The sequence below is a fragment of the Lolium perenne genome, chromosome 6 (assembly GCF_019359855.2).
Source record: "Lolium perenne isolate Kyuss_39 chromosome 6, Kyuss_2.0, whole genome shotgun sequence".
Taxonomy (NCBI): domain Eukaryota; kingdom Viridiplantae; phylum Streptophyta; class Magnoliopsida; order Poales; family Poaceae; genus Lolium; species Lolium perenne.
The window spans coordinates 48035935-48057018 of record NC_067249.2 but is presented as its reverse complement, the minus strand read 5'-3'; the positions used below and the strand labels follow the sequence as shown (position 1 = coordinate 48057018).

Genomic DNA, 21084 nt, shown 5'->3' with positions numbered 1-21084 from the left:
AAGTTGTCTCTCATTCGAGCAGGGAGTAACCCGGAAATGTTCTTTGGAACGTCGATGGATGAAGTCCCGCGGGATGGGAGCATTTTCCGGCTATAAGTTGGAAAAAGAAGAAAATGCAAAGTTGGAGCTCTTCAAGTTTCTCCGCGTTACCAACGTTTGCCGAAGATCATGATGGACCAAAGAAGGTGGAAACCGCAGTAAACTCGGAGAACTCTCGGGGGCTACTGTTGTGGGTATACTTCATGGGTGTACCATCGACGGTGCCTAGATCCGGCAAGCCCGGGTGGCCCATGACGGTGATGAGGCATGTGGCCCATCGGGCGGCCCGATTCTTGTTGATCATGAAGGAAGAAGTCCAGCCTCAGATCGGCAGGCCGGATCCGTACCGACCTTAGGAGTAACCCGGATCCATGGAGGCCCATGAGGAACCCGGATCCAGTACGACGTGTATGGAAGGCGGATCCGTGACGTGCACGGCAAGATATTGTACCGTAGCTAGGCTATCTGTAATCCGGCTAGGACTCTCCATGTAAACCCTAGATCCGTGCGCCTTTATAAGCCGGATCCCGGGACCCCTAGAGGGACAACCACAACTCATTGTAACAACGCGAAAGCGCCCAGATAATTCCAGACAAGCAGCAGTAGGCCCTGTCATCGTGCAGGTGTTCCGAAGCTGGGTAACTCGCGTACCACCGTCCCGAGAGCACTCCGCCCTATGGCCCCTACTTCTTCTCCCCCTCGTGAGGATCCCTCCTCCGAGGTACCGTCGATTAGGCAACGACAGGGAGTATGTGGCCGGTCCGCCTTCTATCGGTGTGACATCATTTTCGGCCCAAATGTAAATCAGGATTCCGTCTGTCCATGGTTTTTTTTTTTTGCATTGCTCCGCTTGGTCCCAAATTTTATGCGCTCTTGTCTACACATATCAAAATATAAACCTCGGCCACGGCCTCTTGCGGTCCTGCTCGTTATTGTAAAGGCAAAACTCCAATTTACCCTTTTATATACTATAATCATGTTGATGTACAAACACATTAATTTTTTCTTTTGTGTTGAAAACAACCGAGTGATGTCCGCATAACTGCTAGTCAGTGTCGTGGTGTTCTGAAATTTGCATATTTTTTCTCGAAATGGGGGTATCTCCCGAGCTGCATCAATCGATGCACACAACCATTTTATTGCATCGTTTCAAAATTCTCTGAAATTTACATGTCACTTTTTAAAATGGAATTGTGTTGATGCTAACACACACTCGGCTTTGTGCGGAGACGACCGAGAGTGTAGTTCGGTGCCGCGCGGGCTCTGAAATTTCGCATGCTACTCCAACTAACCTCGTTTGCCCGCGTAGACTCAAGCTTTCATTTGAACACGAGCCGAGCTGAGCAAAGGAGCCGAGACAAGCCGAGCCGACCGAGAGCAGTGCAAAAGTACTAGGCTGGTAGAGGTCCGTGGTGGATAATCTGTGTCAGAGATCCGTAGCGTAGCCTTTTGAGGGCCGCAGGGAGGCAGCTCGCGGCGGGACCCACCCCATTAAGGCCGGTGCCAGCGCAGGCTGGAGGGGAGGCGGTAGCGGCGGCGATGGGGCGGGAGAGGGGCGGTAGGCGGGCGGGAGTGGAGCGGCGGGCGCCGGCTGGCTCGCCCGGCGGTAGCGCCCGCTACCGCCGGGTGTCGCCCGCGTAGGCGGCGAGATGGAGGCGGGAGCGGGGCGGGGAGGCGGCGGCGCGTTGGCGGGCAGGCGGGAAGGCGACGGGCGGTAGGCGGGCGGGAGGCGAAGTGGAGGCGGGCGGGAGGCGAAGTGAGGCGGCGGGAAGCGAGCGGGAGAGCAGCGGGAGCAGGGCGGGAGCAGGGCTAGAGTAGAATTTTTATTTATTATGTAATTTTTAATATTTATTATGCAATTTATTAACTATTATGTAATCGGAAATATTTTAAGTTGAATAAAATATTTTCTTGCATTATTTTGAATGTCTAAACAAAATCGAGTGAAATAACTTAATGTGGAAAAGAAATGGTGATGTGGAGGGGAGAGAAGTGAGAGTGGGGACTATAGCCCATGCATTGGCACCGTGTGGTGAGAGTGGGGTGAGAGTGGGGTGAGAGTGGCCCAAAAGCTGACGTGGCGGGGCGGGAGTGGGGCGTTGGGTTGGCACCAGCCTAAGGAGCCCACCGGGCTCCCAGCCAGGGCATGGCAGGCGAAGCAGGACAGGGTCTATACCCTGCGGAATTTCTCACGAGGATGGACGCGGGGGTGCTAGCTCTCACAAGTAGTAGCATTTGTATGGGAAACTCCTCACATGACGAAACGGATCGAGTACCCAGCCCGCTGTGTCGACGACGTACGCGTACGTCGGAGTCCGACCATGGTGGCTGCAGCGCAGGCCGGAGCGGCGGCAGGTGGCGGACCGATGGATGGACCGGTGAAAGGAACTGGGCTCGCCACCATATTATTACCTATATCAAAGTTGAACCCTTTTACTGGAAGGAGATCAATTTGGGTACTGTTCCCTCCACGTTTTCCTCCAACCAAATTTAAACACGTACTCTCTTTTTACTGTACACACGCGAGCGGTTCCTGTAAATGCGCCAGATTTGTTTCTTTTCCTCCTTTTTTTCCGTATGTACAACTCGCGGTTACCGGGAGCCAGCCGGTGGATCCATAAATTGTGGGCCGGTTTCCTTCTTTTCTTTCCTTCTGATTACCTCTAATTTCCGGTGCTCCCGGTCTTCACCGATCGTGCATGTCTTTGGATTTCCACGGGCATCCTCTCATTGACACGTATTGGGTACTGTTCCCTCCACGTTTTCCTCCAACCAAATTTAAACACGTACTCTCTTTTTACTGTACACACGCGAGCGGTTCCTGTAAATGCGCCAGATTTGTTTCTTTTCCTCCTTTTTTTCCGTATGTACAACTCGCGGTTACCGGGAGCCAGCCGGTGGATCCATAAATTGTGGGCCGGTTTCCTTCTTTTCTTTCCTTCTGATTACCTCTAATTTCCGGTGCTCCCGGTCTTCACCGATCGTGCATGTCTTTGGATTTCCACGGGCATCCTCTCATTGACACGTATCTTTTTTACGTGTCCATCTTCTTTCTCCATCCTTCTTTCAACCGCTTTTCTTTTCCCTTAATTTCCGAGTCCATACCTAGCTTACAGGATTGCGTCGGCGAATCCGGCGTTTCTTCCTTCATCATGTTCTTCTTCTTTCTCATTCGGATTTTCTTGCCTCTGTGTTTTGCCAGGTTCTAATCGTTTGTTTCCCTCTGCTTCTGCCTCATATTTTGCGTTCTTTGTCCTCATATTTTGAGTTCTTTGTCCTGGCTGAGTTCATCTTCTTTGTTGCAGGTTTCAATATGAGCAGGGATGGCGGGGCGAGGCCGCCGCCTCTGCATTTGCTTCTGTCGCGGCCCCATGGGTTGGAGGACTTAACTTCTATCCATGCTCAGATGGCGTTCTTGCCATTGCCTGCGCCGTCTGTGCCGCCGCTTCCGTCATCCATACCCTTGCATCCGTCTTCGTCGCCGTGTAGCCGGCCTGGCCTGGATGAGCTGTCTTTTGGGTCGATGGGTCATTGCTCATCGTGTTCCCGCGGGCGTGCCCTAGGCTTCTCTGCCACCGCTGGTGTTGTTGGCGCCCCAGTTGTTGATTCGGTTGTTGTTGCTGCTGCCTCCGATCATCTGCCGTCTCGGGCTTCTCTGCCGCCGCTGGTGTTGTTGGCGCCCCAGTTGTTGATTCGGTTGTTGCTGCTGCTTCCGATCATCTGCCGTCTCAGGTTTTTGTCTTGTTTGCTGCTAATTCTCTGGCTGTTACGCGGCCTGGTGCGAGTGTATACCGGGGATCTGGTTGTTCCTGTGGGTGGTCACTTTTCGCTTCGGTTCATCCACCTCTACGTCGGCGGCTTCATCTGCAAGGTGTTGCTCCCGCTGCCGCTGTTGGCTGTGGCCCTTCTTTGCCAGCTGTGTGTGTTCCTTTCTGTCTGCTGCCTCTCGTGTTCCTCTGCTGATTGCTGGCTCTATCCACTCTTCTTCGCCTGTGCGTCGTCAGACTTCTGATTCTTCATGCTCTTGGCATCGTCAGACTGCTGATTCTTCATGCTCTTGGCCAGGGTGGACCTACCGTTAATCGTTCCATTGCCTCCTCAACTTTGTCCGCTGTTGCTTCTTCCAGGTAGAGGCTTGGAGGCGGGAGATAGGGTTAGGCAAGCACCCTGTTGAAGAGGTTCCTGATGCAGCTGTCGTTGGTAATTCCTTCTTCTGTCTTACCTGTAGTTTCTCCTGTCTCTGCAGTTTCAGAATTTTTAACTTAGCGATGGGTGGAGCAAATCAAAGAGATGGGATGTTAATGTTGGTAGGTAGCATAGCATTTTTTCATATCTTTTTGTTCGTAAGGCAAAATATATTAAAGGTGTAGGATTGCACCTTACACATGACACTGGGATGCTAAATTAGGGATAGTAGTACAGATGATGTGGAATAGGGGTGTTCATCTATCAAGCTACTCAACTATCAAATCGATGCCAGTTTTATTAATTAGGATGTTGTGTTCACATGGTTGTGTTACTGAAAAATTTAAATCAGTATGGATGGAAGAAAACCAGCGTCCACCAAAAGAATAAGAATATAGGATGCCCAATCCATTGCTTTAAGTGTCATAGATATACTTATAACATATGCCGTATTATATTATGGTGTAATTGTGTTGCCATTTAAGCATATTTAATAATATGCCTGGGTTGTCTATTCTGGTTCAAAGTTTAGTCAGCTTCGCCTGGGTCTTGCCTGCCTCCTGTTTTATGAAACTTTGTTAGATATTATGCCCTGATTATTTTCTTGCTTTTTTTTATCTTCCCGTGTTTGTTCAGCATGATTGTCGTACCATGCACTTGCAACCATTGTCTCTCAGACAGTGAGACACTGGTAATGTTTGAAAGGTACACTTTGCATGAATTAGGAAGATTTTCCTACCACGTAGTTGAGGTAGCTGTTTATTTCAGAAAGAATGTGCCCTGGTTTATGCACCCTTCTTTTTGACTAAAGAGTTATGTGCTGTTTATTTTTGTAGGCATTATTCAGATGCACCCGGGTTGTTCTTCGTTCACCTTTGCTCCTTTTATTAATTCTTACGCTAGGCGGTTCCTTATCCTTTATTGGCGTCGCTTTCTGGGGCAAGTTCCTCTAATCCTGGTTTGCTTGCTGTTACTTCTGGTCTTGCTTTGCTTTTTATATCCTACCTTCTGGTTTCTTTGTGTTTTTTTTTTTTTACTTTTCACTTATTCGTTTTGCTTATGTTTTGCTTTTTCTAGGCCTTTACATGGACTCTTCTGACGATGAATCTCCTGCTGGGTTGCCGTGTCCACCTGCTGATTCGCTCTGTGGTGAGGGTGGTCTGCCTGCCTCACGCCGCTGGACTCCCTCTTCCACCCATTCATTCTGACGGTTTCGAACTTTCAATCATATTGGTACACCTGCTCCTTCGCTGTCTTCTGCTGGTCATCCTATCTATGGTTGTCATTTTGGGGCTGAATCGTTTCTGGCTCTGCCTTCTGATAACATGCCTACTGCGCCGGTATTGTCTTTAGGTATAGGATCTCGCAGTTTGCGTCCAGGTACGGATTGTTCATTTGTTTTGCTTTTTGCCTATTCTTGCGAACCTCACTATGCAGAGTTCAACGCCTCCAGTATCTATTCCACCGGTGAGGCCTGCAGCCTCTTCTCTCTTCCTCACCGTCTCTCAATCAGTTCTTTTCGGTTTTCCTACGAATCTAGGTTTATCTTTTTCCTTGGATTTAGCATTCTATTTCTTCTTTGGTTTGGTTTCACTCCCTTGCTTACTGTCTGATCCTTGCTGTTTATTATATTCCTCATTGTTTACACTTATTTGCTTACTTAGATCTGTCCAATACCCTGCACTTTACTGTACATTTATCATGGCTACTGATTTTCCAGATTTCTATATGTTTATCATGGGTGTCGATGTTTACTAATCATCCTATGTTGCAGGAAATTTGCAGTAGTAGCAATGCAAGCAATCTCGGTCAGAGATATCAAACCTCGAGGATCTCCGAGGCGTGCTGTTGTGCGCATCACACGGATGTGGGACAATATGAACAAACAGCATGAGCGCTATGAGATAGGCTTCATGTTCGTTGATCATATGGTACTTTCTTCACACCAGCATGCATTACCGATCCCTTTACCGTTTCCTGCACATGAAACATATGCAATTAGTCTACCCTTAAGATCCAATTATTTATCAATTTTTACATACTCTGAGTAATTAAACCATCAACAATTTTGTTGTCTAACATCATGCAAGCCTATTTAGCTATCTTTTCGTACTTGCTCTATTCTCCTCAGCATTACCTTTTGGTACCTTTACTTTTCGATATATATCATCACTGCCTGCACTGACACTTGTGCTGTCCATTCAGTCATTGTCGCCTGCACTCAAAATGCATGCAATCAGCTTCACACTCCCATTCTATTGATATTCTTACAATGTTACACATTTGCCTTAGTCACGAACAACATGTCCCATCAAATGTACATTTACACTGTACTGATGCTGCAGGGATAGAAGTTTCTCTACTCTCAGACCGGATAGACCAATTTAAAGACGAACTAAAGGAAGGCATACTTTACAAGCTGTAGTCGTTTATGATCATTGGCCCCCGGAAGAATTATAGAGCAGGAGATCACTATTATAGGATTCGGATTTCACGGAACACAAAAGTAAGGAGAACATGCCTGAGACTGTGAACTTCCCCCTATATACATCGTTGCAAAGTCCTTTGATGCTCCTATCAGGTTTCTATTAGAAGCAAGGCATGCATTGTACACCATGCTGTCTGCACATGCTCATTTTGTTTCCTATGTATGCGCCTGCTAAACAACACTTGATCTACGCAGGTACAAGCTGAAGGTTAGCGTAACACATGTGGAACCAAACGCTGACAATGTGCCCGTCACTGACCACTTGACGTTCCTCGGCGAGAGCAGCGAGGCTCTCGCAGGAAAAGAGGCAGATCTTCTTGCTCCACTCACTAAATGCCGTCCTTATTATGTCCCCGCTGCTATTAGTGCCACAGTTGGCAAGAAGTGCACTATCATCGCCAAGGTAGACCAGGAGACCTACGATGCTGATCCTCGGATAGTGTTTCTTACCGTCTCGAAGACCCAGCTAATCACTAACACAGTGCCTCAGATCTTCTACCGACACTAGCCTTGCAATAGCTGATAAGACGATCGCTCCAGCCGATGACCTCGAAGGCACACAGGGCCACCTCCCAGAAGGCTCCAGCTCACAGGCAACGCCTCCGAACGATATAACTGGACCAGCCGATGATGACGAAGCAGAGGTAACAAGTAGCCTACACGGTTCTCTATAAATAACTGCTCCGATGTGTTCTAATTTCTTTTTCTACCAGGACATGGGTAAGGAAATCAAACATAAGAAGTGAAAGAACACCAACGACAAGAAATAAGGACCTGCCAAGGCATTATTCAAAGGGAAGAAGTAGCATTAGCCTTGCCAGGTTATTGTCTAGCCCAGCTGATGATTATGTACCTCATATCTCATCGTAACCATCCACTGATTCTACATGTTATTTTGATTATAGGCTGTCATCACAGGACAAGGCTAGGACAAGCGCATCGTCAAGGAAATCAAGCAAGTAAACCAACCACCCAGCTGCAAATAAAGCTTCTCATCAACCTGCCAGCTTATGCTATTAGGTCTATCTTAACTAATAGTATCCTAGGTGAATAGCCTTGCAGTCTCCTAAGATTGCATACCCAAAACTCAATGTGTGAGTGTTTGCTCTTCAAATCGCAAGTACGATTATCTATGTACAGTTATCCAATATGCATACCTTTAATTATCCACTACTATTTGTACCCTAAGACTTAATAAAGCAGCACTGTTCTAACTATTCTACCAATCTATCCTTTATTACTGTTAGTCTGGTACTTTCTTCCGTTGGCTTACATATACCGCGGCGACTCCATCAGTTGTTGCTAAGCCTGCCAACTCCTTCATTATTAACCTCCTGAATGTGCCTCAAGGTCACACAGAACCTGTTATGAACTATTCAGCGTCTTTTCTCCTGAAAGCTCCTGTACGGCACTACAACCTAATGCAACAGCCAACAACGCCCCTAGATTCAAATATCAAATAGGCTTATCTGCCGTCTCTCACATCACCAGAGAAGAGACTAAAGTAGCTCTGTTGTCTCTTACATTGTTACACAAGAGGGTAAAATGTCTTGCCAAATTAACTGTTCCAAAAACAAATACATCTGTGCAACTTATACTTTATCCCCATTGGTTTTATTTGTACAGATTTAAATCTTACATAGATCCTCCCTCACTACACTACGAACAAAACTATTCAAATTGTTCTTTAAAATTTATTTTTCTGATTACAGATGATAAGCCCACATACAAGAAAATCTTACGTAGATCCTCCCTCACTACACTACGAACAAAACTATTTAAATTGTTTTTTAAAATTTATTTTTGTGATTACAGATGATAACCGTATACTCCTGTTGCACAACCTTTACTGTTTTCAGCTATTACATTGTTCCTTTTAGCTTATCTTTCGATCTAAATACTCAGATTTCTTCTTACAGTGTCTCCTCCAGATGATGCTGCCGTATATGCTATGCATTTTAGCTTCCAAAACATGCACACAAGCAATTCAGTTACGAAAGACAGTTTTGCAACCAAATTTAAAGCAACATTTCCCCACATACACGAGCACGGAGACGGCAGAATCATACCAGACCATCGACCCCGTCCCGGCGGACGGTGGCAATGACCAATCGCTGGTCGCGGCAAAGTCGACGGGCGCTGCCTCCACCCAGGCACAGCCGACGGGCCTCACCTCCGCCCAGGCACAGCTTCGTCACGAGAGAGGCATCGTCACCTCCCTCTGCTCGCCCTATGTGCTCAGCTGCCTCGGCTCCCGGGCCGCCGCGGGCGGAAGCGAGCTCGTGCTCGGCGGCTCACTCGCCGACGAAGCGAAGAGAAACGCAGATAGCTTCGAGGAGGGTGCCGTCTCAGATCCCCGCCTTCTTCCACCGATCCAACCGCAACTACGCCCGGCACTCACGTGGATCCTATTGCAAGGATTCAGCAGAGGCATAGCACGACGGAACCATCCTCCGGGGAAGAAGATAGAGCTAGGTGATAGCAACTCGATCCACTTTTTTTTTTTCCTCTTAACTTCTTAAGCAACACCAAAGGCACTCACTGATTCACTGGCTCCCCTCCGCTGACTTCCTTATTTCAGTTTTCAGACAACAGTGCACATCAACATTGACACGTTACAGTCTAAATGGGCCTCAAAGAAATGACGACCCTATCTGTGGCCTTCTGAAAAAATTACGCTGCCGGCTGTTTCAGGCTTTCAGCCATAAGTTTTATATGTTTCTTAACAAAAAAAATTAAAGATAATTTGAAATTACGCTGCCGGCTGTTTCAGCCATAAGTTTTATATGTTTCTTAACAAAAAATTAAAGATAATTTGAAATCTAAACCACGTATTAGACAGCACGGGCGCGGCGTGCGCCGCGCCACAAACTTCCTAGTTTAATTTAGGGTCGCGCTCTTGACCAGTCAGGCCAGGCCCCGCTCCAGCTCGGCTCACACGCTTTACGACAGACATGATTAAAAAAGTCTCATTATTCTCTTTCCTCCACATCATCAAAATCATTAAATCAGCTATAACTACCACTTACAGACAGCTGAGTCACCACCACTGTACATGCCCTAAGGACCCTAATACGCAGCGCAAAACGACAAGCTAGAGCAAACGAGATAAAACTAACGCAAAACCAAGTAATCATGAATCCTTTCCGCTTACGACCAGATCCAGTAGCGCTCAACGGGGGAACATGTCTCATCCCATCCTTCTGTTTGCGACGCATGGCGTTTCGACCACATCACTTGCCGTTAAGGACGCTAATCCGCTTTGCAAAACGACAAGCTAGAGCGCAGGTACAAACTAATCACGACCGACTTCCGTATACGACCGAATTAACAACAACGGGGGAACATGTCTCGTCCCATCCCCAACATGCCTCCCGAACGTCCTTCTTCATCGTACGGGCCGGGTTCAATCCATTTTGCTGGACCTCTCGTGCACGGACATCCCACGGAGCGACACAGACCGAGCGATTGCCTGCGCTGCCCCCGTAATGACTGCTTTGACCGCCGCAGTCGCGCTAACGCGAACAAGACAATGCAAGGGCACCGACGTCTTTCGGCGTGAAAGTTTAGTTTCCCTCCAACTCTCGATTTAGATTTCGGCCGTTTTGTTTTGCACGAAGCCCCTTCCCGTTCCAGGAACACGCTGCCATTCCTAATCCAGAAAAGACCCACTTGCCTTTCCCCTTCTTTTTTCACGAGGGTCGGCGGAGCCAGCGGGCGAAACAGCCGGTGCGCACACAGCTGGCTCTCACGCGCCAATAGCGTGTCCGCCGTCGAATGCATCGGACGGTGGAAAGAGTGGAGCTGGTGATGCGGTCTCACCTGCCCTCGAGTCTGGCCGTGGTCAACGAGGGGGAGAGCAGCAGCTGCGCAGGTGTGGAGTACATCAAGAGATAAGATAAAAACCCACCGTACAAACCAAAGGAAAACTCGGGCAAACGAGCCAAATGAAAAGCAGACAAAAACCATAGCCCTTACGTGGCGGAAACTTTGTACAGATTGTTAGGGCATCTCCAGAGACCCAAACCCAAAACTGACTACGGATGGGTCAAAACTGCACCCCGCGGGGGCAACCCATAAAAGCGGACCCTCTTACCGTCGGTTTTGACCCGAAACTGACGCAAATTTGGTAGCGATTTGGGGCGAGGCGGACATGAGCGCGCGTCCATCTGTGGTCGTTCTGTCCGACCGGACACGCGTTCTGGCGTATTTGATAGAGAGACAAAAGCAACCCAGTAGACCCCGCAGCATTCTGGCCCGCGGAAAGGGCGGCGACGAACAGGGGCCGCACGCCCAGGGAGGCGGACATGGCCGTGCACGCGGCGAGGAACGGGACCTACGCCCGCCAGCAACACGGCCAGGGCTAGGAGGAGGCCGGCGGCGCGCGAGCTTGAGGTCGGCCACGGCCAGCGCCACTGCTCGCCTCCATTGCCACGGCCGAGCCACGTCCGTCTGTCCTGGCTGTGCCCGGCATCACCCTCGCACGTTCCTGTTTCGCATTCATGTTTCTGAAGTAGTACTACTAGTAGGGAAGAAGGAGGAACATTTGTTTGGGTTTAGGAGCGTTGGGAGCTAAATTGCGTCACGGACGTCCCTGCCTATCCGCGCGTCCGGAGATTGACCCGAACAACCAAAATCAGACAGCCCAATATATCCACTTAGATCGAAGCGTTGAAGATGCCCTTACCTAGCCTAGGGCGCACATGATGCAAAAGCGCCTTTCAACATCAGCACGGCACGGCACGGCGGCGGGCACGGGACGCGGCAGGATATGGTTTTGTTTGTACTTTGCGGCGTCGGCGGTCGTCTCCATCCGACCACCGCGAACGAGGCCATTCATTCACGGATCACCGTATCTAAGCGGCATGTCGGCACTGTTTTGGATCCGCTTCATCCATCATGGCTGGGAAAGCACCAGCTGTTGCGCGAGCGTACAATGTACTCTGCATGGACGATGATGATGGGACTTGGATATATGGATTTCAGTCTGCACGGCACTTGATCAACACATTTTACAGTTTCTATACTACGTACGTACATCAGTATCACCATGGAATTAAATTATCCAGAGCGCCACTACGCCACTGTTGTTGTTGTTTATTAAAACCCTTGAATTCGGAACAGCAAAAATAGCTCCGGCCTAAGGGAGTAGAGAAATTTTAACCAATCTGGGGACAAATCACATACAATTCTACACAAAAACGAGTAAATGGAGAAAATTGACATCGAGTGTGGGGTCCAAGTGCTAGCAATGAAACAAAAAAATCATAGTAATCATCAACGTTTGAGTGAGCTAAACCTTATAACTGTGCCTATTATTGGGCCCTATGACCCTATTTAAACCGATCGAAACTCACAAGGAAGAAATATAAATAGCGGCAAAAAAGGGCTTACCACACTGGGTAGTCCGTTCATATCCACGAAGGCGGGGCTCTGGTGGCATCCTGACGAAATCTATCATGTAGTAGAGCTCCTTGCTGGTGACATCCTTGATGAGGAGGACCAAATTAGTCGGCAATGCCTAGTTCTCTCTTAGGAGATAAAGAGGTAAGAAGAGAAATGTGGAATTGAAAAAAGTGACCATCTTCGTCTTACATTATAATACTACTTATCTTTTTTTTTAAAAAAAATAGAATAAATCAGAATGGAGAGTATGCGATAAGCTAGGTGCCTACCCATCTAACATCATAACGCCAGGTGATTACGAGAAAGAGCTACATATGAAGAAAAGAAAATCGTGCTCATTCAAAACCGTACAATTGTAGCTGACCCAACAAGGTAGACGAGGTTACAAATTACCAATTGATCCCATTATCACAAATAAAGACAAGCAACTTGCCCGGCTGGATCCGCGCTGTTAATTCTCGCGTCTCCGTCCAAACCAAAATCATTACTGAAATCTTTGTCTTGAGCTTAATTTGGCGCTTGGACTGTGCCCCGAGGGAGGCTACAGGCATCCGGCACGCACATCCCACGGTAGGTTGGACACGGGACATGACACTGTTTGTTTAAGCAGCATTACATATAGCTTGTGGAAAAACTCTGAGGGCTAGACTAAACTAATATCTAGGAACATGCCAATGGAGGCTGATCACATGGAGTTTAACATGGGCAGAATGCTTGACCAGAGTACCAGAGACACAGGGCAGAGCTAGCCAGAGACCTGTGATTAACGTGATCTTGATTTGTGCTGATCCGTCATCAACGGAGATCAACATGACAACATACTATGTGCTAATATGGAAAGTTAAAATAAGTGTCGTTTGTTTGTTATGGCTAGCCATAGGCTAGAAATATTTGTCTAGAGATTTCACATGGACAGGATGGTATTGTTTCAGTCGAATGGAGGCCTAGTCTACATGGCTAGTCTACACTACAATAGCAGATGCACGATTCTATTTTTAGAATATGATTTACAAAAAGCGGTTAATATGAAACTAATTTTATGTTTTTTTGAAGAGCTTTCGGGGCTAAAAATTAATTTCCATAAGAGTGAGATCTTCAGTTTTGGAAAAGCCAATGAGGAGGAGGATCAGTACAGACAGATCTTTGGATGTGACGTTGGTGCACTCCCCTTTAGATACTTGGGGATTCCTATCCACTATAGGAAGCTCAAAAATTCTGATTGGTATCCGGTAGAAACCCGATTTGAGAGTAAGTTGGGATGCTGGAAAGAGAAATTACTATCCTACGATGATAGGTTAGTCCTTATCAATTCAATATTAACTAGCTTATCGATGTTTATGTTGTCTTTCCTACAAATACCTATTGGGGTAAGGAAACGTTTGGACTTCTACAGATCTAGATTCTTTTGCCAGTCTGATGAACATAAAAAGAAATATAGGCTTACCAAATGGAATATTTTATGTCGGCCTAAGGATCAAGGGGGCTTAGGTATTGAGGTTCTCGAAATCAAAAACAGATGTTTATTGAACAAATGGCTGTTTAAACTTCTGAATGAGGACGGGGTGTGGCAAGAATTGCTACAAGCCAAATACTTAAGATAAAAGACCTTAGCGGAAGTACATGATAAGCCTACTGATTCCCCCTTTTGGAAGGGGTTCATGGGAGTTAAGAAAGATTTTCTTTCTAGAGGTTATTTTAAAGTTGGAAGTGGGACGGGTACACGTTTCTAGGAAGATATATGGTGGGGAAATAGGTCTTTAGCTCAGCAATATCCGTCTTTATATAATATTGTTCATCATAAAAATGTAACAATAGCTCATGTGTTAGCCCAAACTCCTCTGAATATTGGTTTCCGACGGGTGTTGAATGGTAACAAATGGACTTCCTGGTTACAACTGTGTCGCAAATTGATGAGGGTAAACTTGAATGAAGAGAGTGACCGTTTTGTATGAAATCTCACACCTACTGATTTATTTACGGTTAAGTCTATGTATGAGGATATTATGAGTGATCATACCCCTTTTTAAGAAAGTATCTTTGGAAGTAGAAAATTCCCCTCAAGATAAAGATATTCATGTGGTTTTTGAGCAATAAGGTTCTGTTAACCAAGGATAATTTAGTCAAACGACACTGGAGTGGGTGCATGATATGTGTTTTCTGTGGAGAAGAGGAGACTATTCAACACCTATTCTTCGAGTGTCCTTTTGCTAAACTTCTTTGGCGTACAGTAAATTTCACTTATGACCTTCCACCTCCAACCAATACTAATAATATGTTTGGTAATTGGTTGAATGGAGTAGATACAATCTAAGGCTTTTATCCGGATTGGGGTTTCTGCTTTATCTTGGTCTATGTGGAGGACCAGAAATGATATTATATTTAACAAAAAACAATCTTTTCATTTCTTGCAGGTTAACCATATGGTGTCACATTGGGTCCAGCTTTGGACTATCCTGTCGCCGGAGAGACAGCGGGATGCCATGGTTTCTGCATGCACACGGCTCTAGATGGTCGCTCAGGATATCTGGTGCCAGGCTGGCTGGCGTCATACTAGGAGATTACTTTGATGGTTACTCCGAGTAGTTTGTGTTTTTTTTCGCTGGTTGATTTTTGTATCAATCCTGGCCGATGCTTGAGTTATAAAACTTGATTTTTTAATAAACGGCCGTGTGCATCATCATAATGCAGAAGCCGGGGTGATACTCCCCATTTCGAAAAAAGTGTGTAAGCCCAGTGCTCGTCCATTGTCAAGTGGAGGAAGAAGTTCTGAACGTTAATGCGAGGTACCTGTATTGAGGATTGACCAGTCCGATCTCATGAAGTTGTTAGCATAAAACCATCATATTTCTGGCTAAATGTTACCTTGAGTACCAGTTTATGTTTTGGGAGAAGAAACAACCACATTTTGCTAAATTTTCTCAAAAACACTAATCGTACCTTGATTACGAATTGACACGAAAATCGGTAGGTGGGGCCCACCTTTCAGTGCTAATTTGCTGACATAGATTAGAATCCACATGTCTGATCATATTAGGAAAAACAAAAATAAACACATAAAAAAGTGGAAATAAAATAGAAAAAGGGAGTCATCTCCCACCCGCAGCCTCCCTCCACTCCACCCCACCACCGGCGTACTCCGGTGACGCGGGCCGCCGCCGCCCACCAGCGAGTCAGAGGCAGGTCACCGCTGTTGCGCCCCCCCCCCCCCCCGCCCCCGCTCTGCTCCGGAGAAGGGGTAGAAGTCGCCGCACGGTAGCGAGGCGGAAGCATCCCCCCTCCGCTCTGCTCCGGCGAAGGGGTAGGTCCCCTGAGTATGGAGGGGTGGCTGCCGCATGGGCACGGACCTCGTGTGGCTCGGCTCAGCGACCCTGCGGGCACCTCCCTCGATGAGGACAGAGAAGACCTCGAGCTCCCCATCCATGACACGTTGGCGGAGCAATTTTGGGTGCGGGGACGGATTCCACAACTAGCTTCCTCCTCCTCCCGAAGACCTCCCCAATTTCCGGCCAGGACGCCTCCGATGGCCGGGCAGTCAGGTTGGTAGGGGTGAGGTCGGGGCAGAGTTTCCGGATTGGAGGGAGGGCGGCGGCCTGCCTCACCGGAGCACGGCGGCGGTGGTGGTCAGTCGGTGGTGTTGCCGTGGATGGGAACCTCCGGTTCTTTTTTTTAATATTTTGATTTTCTTATGTGGTTGCTAACAAGTGGGACCCAAGCCACATCAGCAACATGGCTCCGACATGTGGGCTCTACAAGTCAAACACAATATCAATTTGTTGTCAATTTTCCAAAATACAAAGCGGTACAAAACTTGACATATAGCCAGAAATGTGGTGATTTTATGCTAACAACTCGATCCCATATGCACACGCAATCACTCAACCTAGGCAACAGTCAATCAGATAAAACTTGCACAAGAGACAATTCTGACGAGCCACGACGAGCAACGATATGAGCGTACGACGATGTGTGTACGCGATCCATCATAGTAAGAGCATCCCACCGCCCCCCCAAATCGCACCCAGCAGCGACGCCGACAATGTCATTTTGGGGGAGTCGGCAACGTTGTCGTGGTTTAGGGGTTTGCCCCCACCCCCATGATGTCTACGCCCCCCTCCTTTTCCTGTAGACAGTGTTGGGCCTCCAAGAGCAGAGGTTTGTAGAACAGCAGCAAGTTTTCCCTTAAGTGGATCACCCAAGGTTTATCGAACTCAGGGAGGAAGAGGTCAAAGATATCCCTCTCATGCAACCCTGCAACCACAAAGCAAGAAGTCTCTTGTGTCCCCAACACACCTAATAGGTGCATTAGTTCGGCGAAGAGACAGTGAAATACAGGTGGTATAAATAAGTAGTAGCAACGGCACCAGAAAAGTGCTTTGCCCAGGATAGTAAACAAGCAGTAGTAACGCAGCAGTAGTAACGCAAAGAAAACAAAGAAACAAGCAGCGATAGCAGTATTTAGGAACAAGGCCTAGGGATTAGACTTTCACTAGTGGACACTCTCAACTTTGATCACATAACAGAATAGATAAATGCATACTCTACACTCTCTTGTTGGATGATGAACACATTGCGTAGGATTACACGAACCCTCAATGCCGGAGTTAACAAGCTCCACAATTCAATGTTCATATTTAAATAACCTTAGAGTGCATGAAAGATCAATAAGACTAAACCAAGTACTAACATAGCATGCACACTGTCACCTTCATGCTAAGAAAGGAGGAATAGATCAGATCAATACTATCATAGCAATAGTTAACTTCATAATCTACAAGAGATCATAATCATAGCCTACGCCAAGTACTAACACAGATGCACACACTGTCACCATTACACCGTGCAGGAGGAATAAAACTACTTTAATAACATTGCTAGAGTAGCACATAGATAAATTGTGATACAAAACACATTGTAATCATAAAGAGATATAAATAAGCACTTCACTATGCCATTCATAACAGTGAATAAGTATTCTGTGAAATATAGCCTAAGAGACCCACACGGTGCACACACTGTCACCTTTACACACGTGGGACAAGGAGTCTCCGGAGATCACATAAGTAAAATTCACTTGACTAGCATAACGACATCTAGATTACAAGTATCATCATATGAATCTCAATCATGTAAGGCAGCTCATGAGATTATTGTATTGAAGTACATAGGAGAGAGATGAACCACATAGCTACCGGTACAGCCCCGAGCCTCGATGGAGAACTACTCCCTCCTCATGGGAGACAGCAGCGTTGATGGAGATGGCGGTGGTGTCGATGGAGGAGCCTTCCGGGGGCACTTCCCCGTTCCGGCGGCGTGCCGGAACAGAGACTCCTGTCCCCCAGATGTTGGCTTCGCGATGGCGGCGGCTCTGGAAGGTTTCTCGTACCGTGGCTTTTTCGTCTCGAGGTTTTAGGTCCAGGGGCTTTATATAGGCGAAGAGGCGGCGTCAGGAGGTCGAAGGGGCGACGACACTATAGGGCAGCGCGGCCAGGGCCTGGGCCGCGCCGGCCTATGGTCTGGGGGCCCAGTGCCCTCTCTCTGGCGGTTCTCGTGTGTTCTGGATGCTTCCGGGCAAAATAGGAACCTGGGCGTTGATTTCGTCCAATTCCGAGAATATTTCGTTACTAGGATTTCTGAAACCAAAAACAGCAGAAAACAGGAACTGGCACTTCGGCATCTTGTTAATAGGTTAGTTCCAGAAAATGCACGAATATGACATAAAGTGTGCATAAAACATGTAGATATCATCAATAATGTGGCATGGAACATAAGAAATTATCGATACGTCGGAGACGTATCAGCATCCCCAAGCTTAGTTTCTGCTCGTCCCGAGCAGGTAAACGATAACAAAGATACTTTCTGGAGTGACATGCCATCATAAACTTGATCATATTGTAAACATATGTAATGAATGCAGCAATCCAAGACAATGGTAATGACATGAGTAAACAACTGAATCATAAAGCAAAGACTTTTCATGAATAGTACTTTCAAGACAAGCATCAATAAGTCTTGCATAAGAGTTAACTCATAAAGCAATAATTCATAGTAGAGACATTGAAGCAACACAATGGAAGATTAAGTTTCAGCGGTTGCTTTCGACTTGTAACATGCATATCTCATGGATAATTGTCAATGCAAAGTAATATAACAAGTGCAATATGCAAATATGTAGGAATCAATGCACAGTTCACACAAGTGTTTGCTTCTTGAGATGGAGAGAAATAGGTGAACTGACTCAACATAAAGATAAAAGAATGGTCCTCCATAGAGGAAAAACATCGATTGCTATATTTGTGCTAGAGCTTTGATTTTGAAAACATGAAACAATTTTGTCAACGGTAGTAATAAAGCATATGTATCATGTAAATTATATCTTACAAGTTGCAAGCCTCATGCATAGTATACTAATAGTGCCCGCACCTTGTCCTAATTAGCTTGGACTACCGGATCATCGCAATACACATGTTTTAACCAAGTGTCACAATGGGGTACCTCTATGCCGCATGTACAAAGGTCTAAGGAGAAAGCTCGCATTGGATTTCTCGCTATTGATTATTCTCAATTTAGACATCCATACCGGGACAACATAGACAACAGATAATGGACTCCTCTTTTATGCATGCATGTAGCAACAATTAATTTTCTCATATGAGATTGAGGATATATGTCCAAAACTGAAACTTCCACCATGAATCATGGCTTTAGTTAGCGGCCCAATGTTCTTCTCTAACAATATGCATGCTTAACCATAAGGTGGTAGATCTCCCTTACTTCAGACAAGACTGTTGCCACGCAAAACTGCAGCGCAACAACACGATAACCATCGTACTTTCGTGACGACGAACGGATGATTTTCGAGCAAATCAACAAAGATGCCTCAATTTCGGAGAGGAGAACGACCGCTTTTCAGCGCAAAGCGGCAAAGATTTTGCTAAACCCTAGATGAACTAGAGCTCGACAGAGAGGAACGACAAAGGAAAAGTACGTAAAAAGTAGATGCGTATTTGTTTGATAGATCGATTGGTTGGTTTGCTTCAATCGGCCAGAGCCTTTAAATAGGCGCAGGTCTTTGCGTTTACAGCCGGATAACTTAGCGTACACGATTAGGACTCTAAACCGGATCGGCCTTTGCCTGGTTCGGTTACCATGTACGAAACATGCCTAGAAAATCTTCTTGCAACCGGAGCATGTACAAGTTCCAGGTCATAATCTACGTAAAGTAGCAGTCTCAGGCATGAATAAAATGCTCTGGCTACGATGATACTCATACACTAGCTAGTCGATAATCAATTGGCCATACATCACCTCTCACGCGTGTGATTTTCTCCATTGTAGTCTGCCCGACGTAGCTTGCACAAACTTGAATATTTTCACATTGTAGCTCGGCCTCCAGCATCTAGGTAGATAACTTGGAACCTGTGGTCCATCGCCGCAGCACTATACTAGACTCCAGGACAATCTGCATTTTGAACTTCAGCAACCAATTTAAATGTGCATGTCAATTAATAATCTGAAGACCGAACTCTAAACTAATTTGGCCTATAAAATATCTATTAGCCAAATTATGTATTCAACACATGCCCCCCTGTTTTTGGTACAATTGTATTGATCAAAAACACTAGAACATACAGTACCTTAGCGCGATGTATATTACTTCACCGGCCACACATTTACTCAGGGCGATGTCCAAACAACACATCGGCCAAATTTTCTTAGGGCGATACTTTAAATAACATATCGGCCAACTTTTGCTTAGGGCGATACTTGTAATAATGTATCGGCCATGATCTCTTCAAGCCTCTTGCCATATGCTAGGATAATACTTTTTCAAGTATCTTCCATTAAGTGCTTTTGGCAATTTCTTCCCCTGCAAAGATTGTACAAAATATGAATTTCCAGGAACAATCTCTACTGTTTTATATGGACCTTCCCAACTCGGCGACCATTTGCCGAATTTTCTATCTTTAGTTCCAATAGGTAAAATCGTTTTCCATACTAAGTCTCCTATTTGAAACGATTTTTCTTTCACCTTTTTATTATAAGCCTTAGCTACTCTTTTTCTTTTTCAATTTCCCGCAAGGCTCTTAGTCTTTCTTCAGAAACATCATCTATTCTATCCATCATCAAACTATTATAGTCTACAGCCGACAAATCATTTTGTCTGGCCACTCTAAGAGCCTGTAAGTTAACCTCTACAGGCAACACTGACTCTTGCCCATATACTAACTCATACGGTGTTACTTGAGTTGCTCCATGCTTAGAAATTCGATGAGCCCATAAAGCCTCCGAAAGCACTTCATGCCATTTTTTCGGATGCTCTTCGATTTTTTTCTTTATAAGCTTAATCAAAGTTTTATTGCTAGATTCGGCCTGTCCATTAGCTTGAGCATAATAAGGCGACGAATTTAACAACTTAATTCTAAATGATTCGGCAAATTCATGAAACTGATGAGACATAAAAGAAGAACCCTGATCAGTAGTTAAAGTTTGGGGAATACCGAATCTGTGAATAATATGTTCTAACACAAAACTAATCACCTCTTTATGAGTCATATTCCTCAAAGGAACAGCTTCAGTCCATTTAGTAAAATAATCTGTAGCCACTAGGACGAAGCGATGTTGTTTAGAAGAAGCAGGATGTATCTCACCAATAAAATCTAAGCACCATCCTCTAAATGGCCACGGCTTAATGATAGGATTTAACATAGCCGCAGGTGCTAACTGTATATTCCCAAATTTTTGACATTCTTCACACCCCTTATAATATCGGAAACAATCTTCTAACAAAGTCGGCCAATAAAAACCTGCTCTCTTTAGTAACCACCGCATCTTATGAGCCGACTGATGTGTCCCGCATATTCCTTCATGCACTTCACCCATAGCTATTTTAGATTGATCAGAATTTAAGCACTTTAAAAGTAACCCATCTATTGTTCGGCGATATAATTCATCATTTAACAAAGTAT

The 21084-nt window shown here is 45.9% G+C and overlaps 2 long non-coding RNA genes across 4 annotated transcripts; one reads left to right on the top strand and one right to left on the bottom strand.

Moving 5' to 3' along the window:
• Nucleotides 1-2410: 2410 nt before the first annotated feature.
• On the bottom strand, nt 2411-9255 carry LOC139832132 (uncharacterized). The gene is made up of 4 exons (XR_011746761.1): nt 8782-9255; nt 6362-6439; nt 6049-6201; nt 2411-4279 (listed from the first exon to the last, which is right to left on the bottom strand). It is a non-coding gene; the product is annotated as an uncharacterized lncRNA (long non-coding RNA).
• On the top strand, nt 4276-7934 carry LOC127307894 (uncharacterized). 3 transcript variants are annotated; one of them, XR_007855986.2, is made up of 6 exons: nt 4276-5457; nt 5999-6155; nt 6570-6730; nt 6908-7356; nt 7426-7533; nt 7618-7934. It is a non-coding gene; the product is annotated as an uncharacterized lncRNA (long non-coding RNA). The 3 variants fall into 3 exon arrangements; XR_007855988.2 differs by lacking the exon at nt 4276-5457 and having other exon boundaries at nt 6037-6155; nt 6908-7115; nt 7203-7356; XR_007855989.2 differs by lacking the exon at nt 4276-5457 and having other exon boundaries at nt 6037-6155; nt 6908-7115; nt 7195-7356.
• Nucleotides 9256-21084: the final 11829 nt, after the last annotated feature.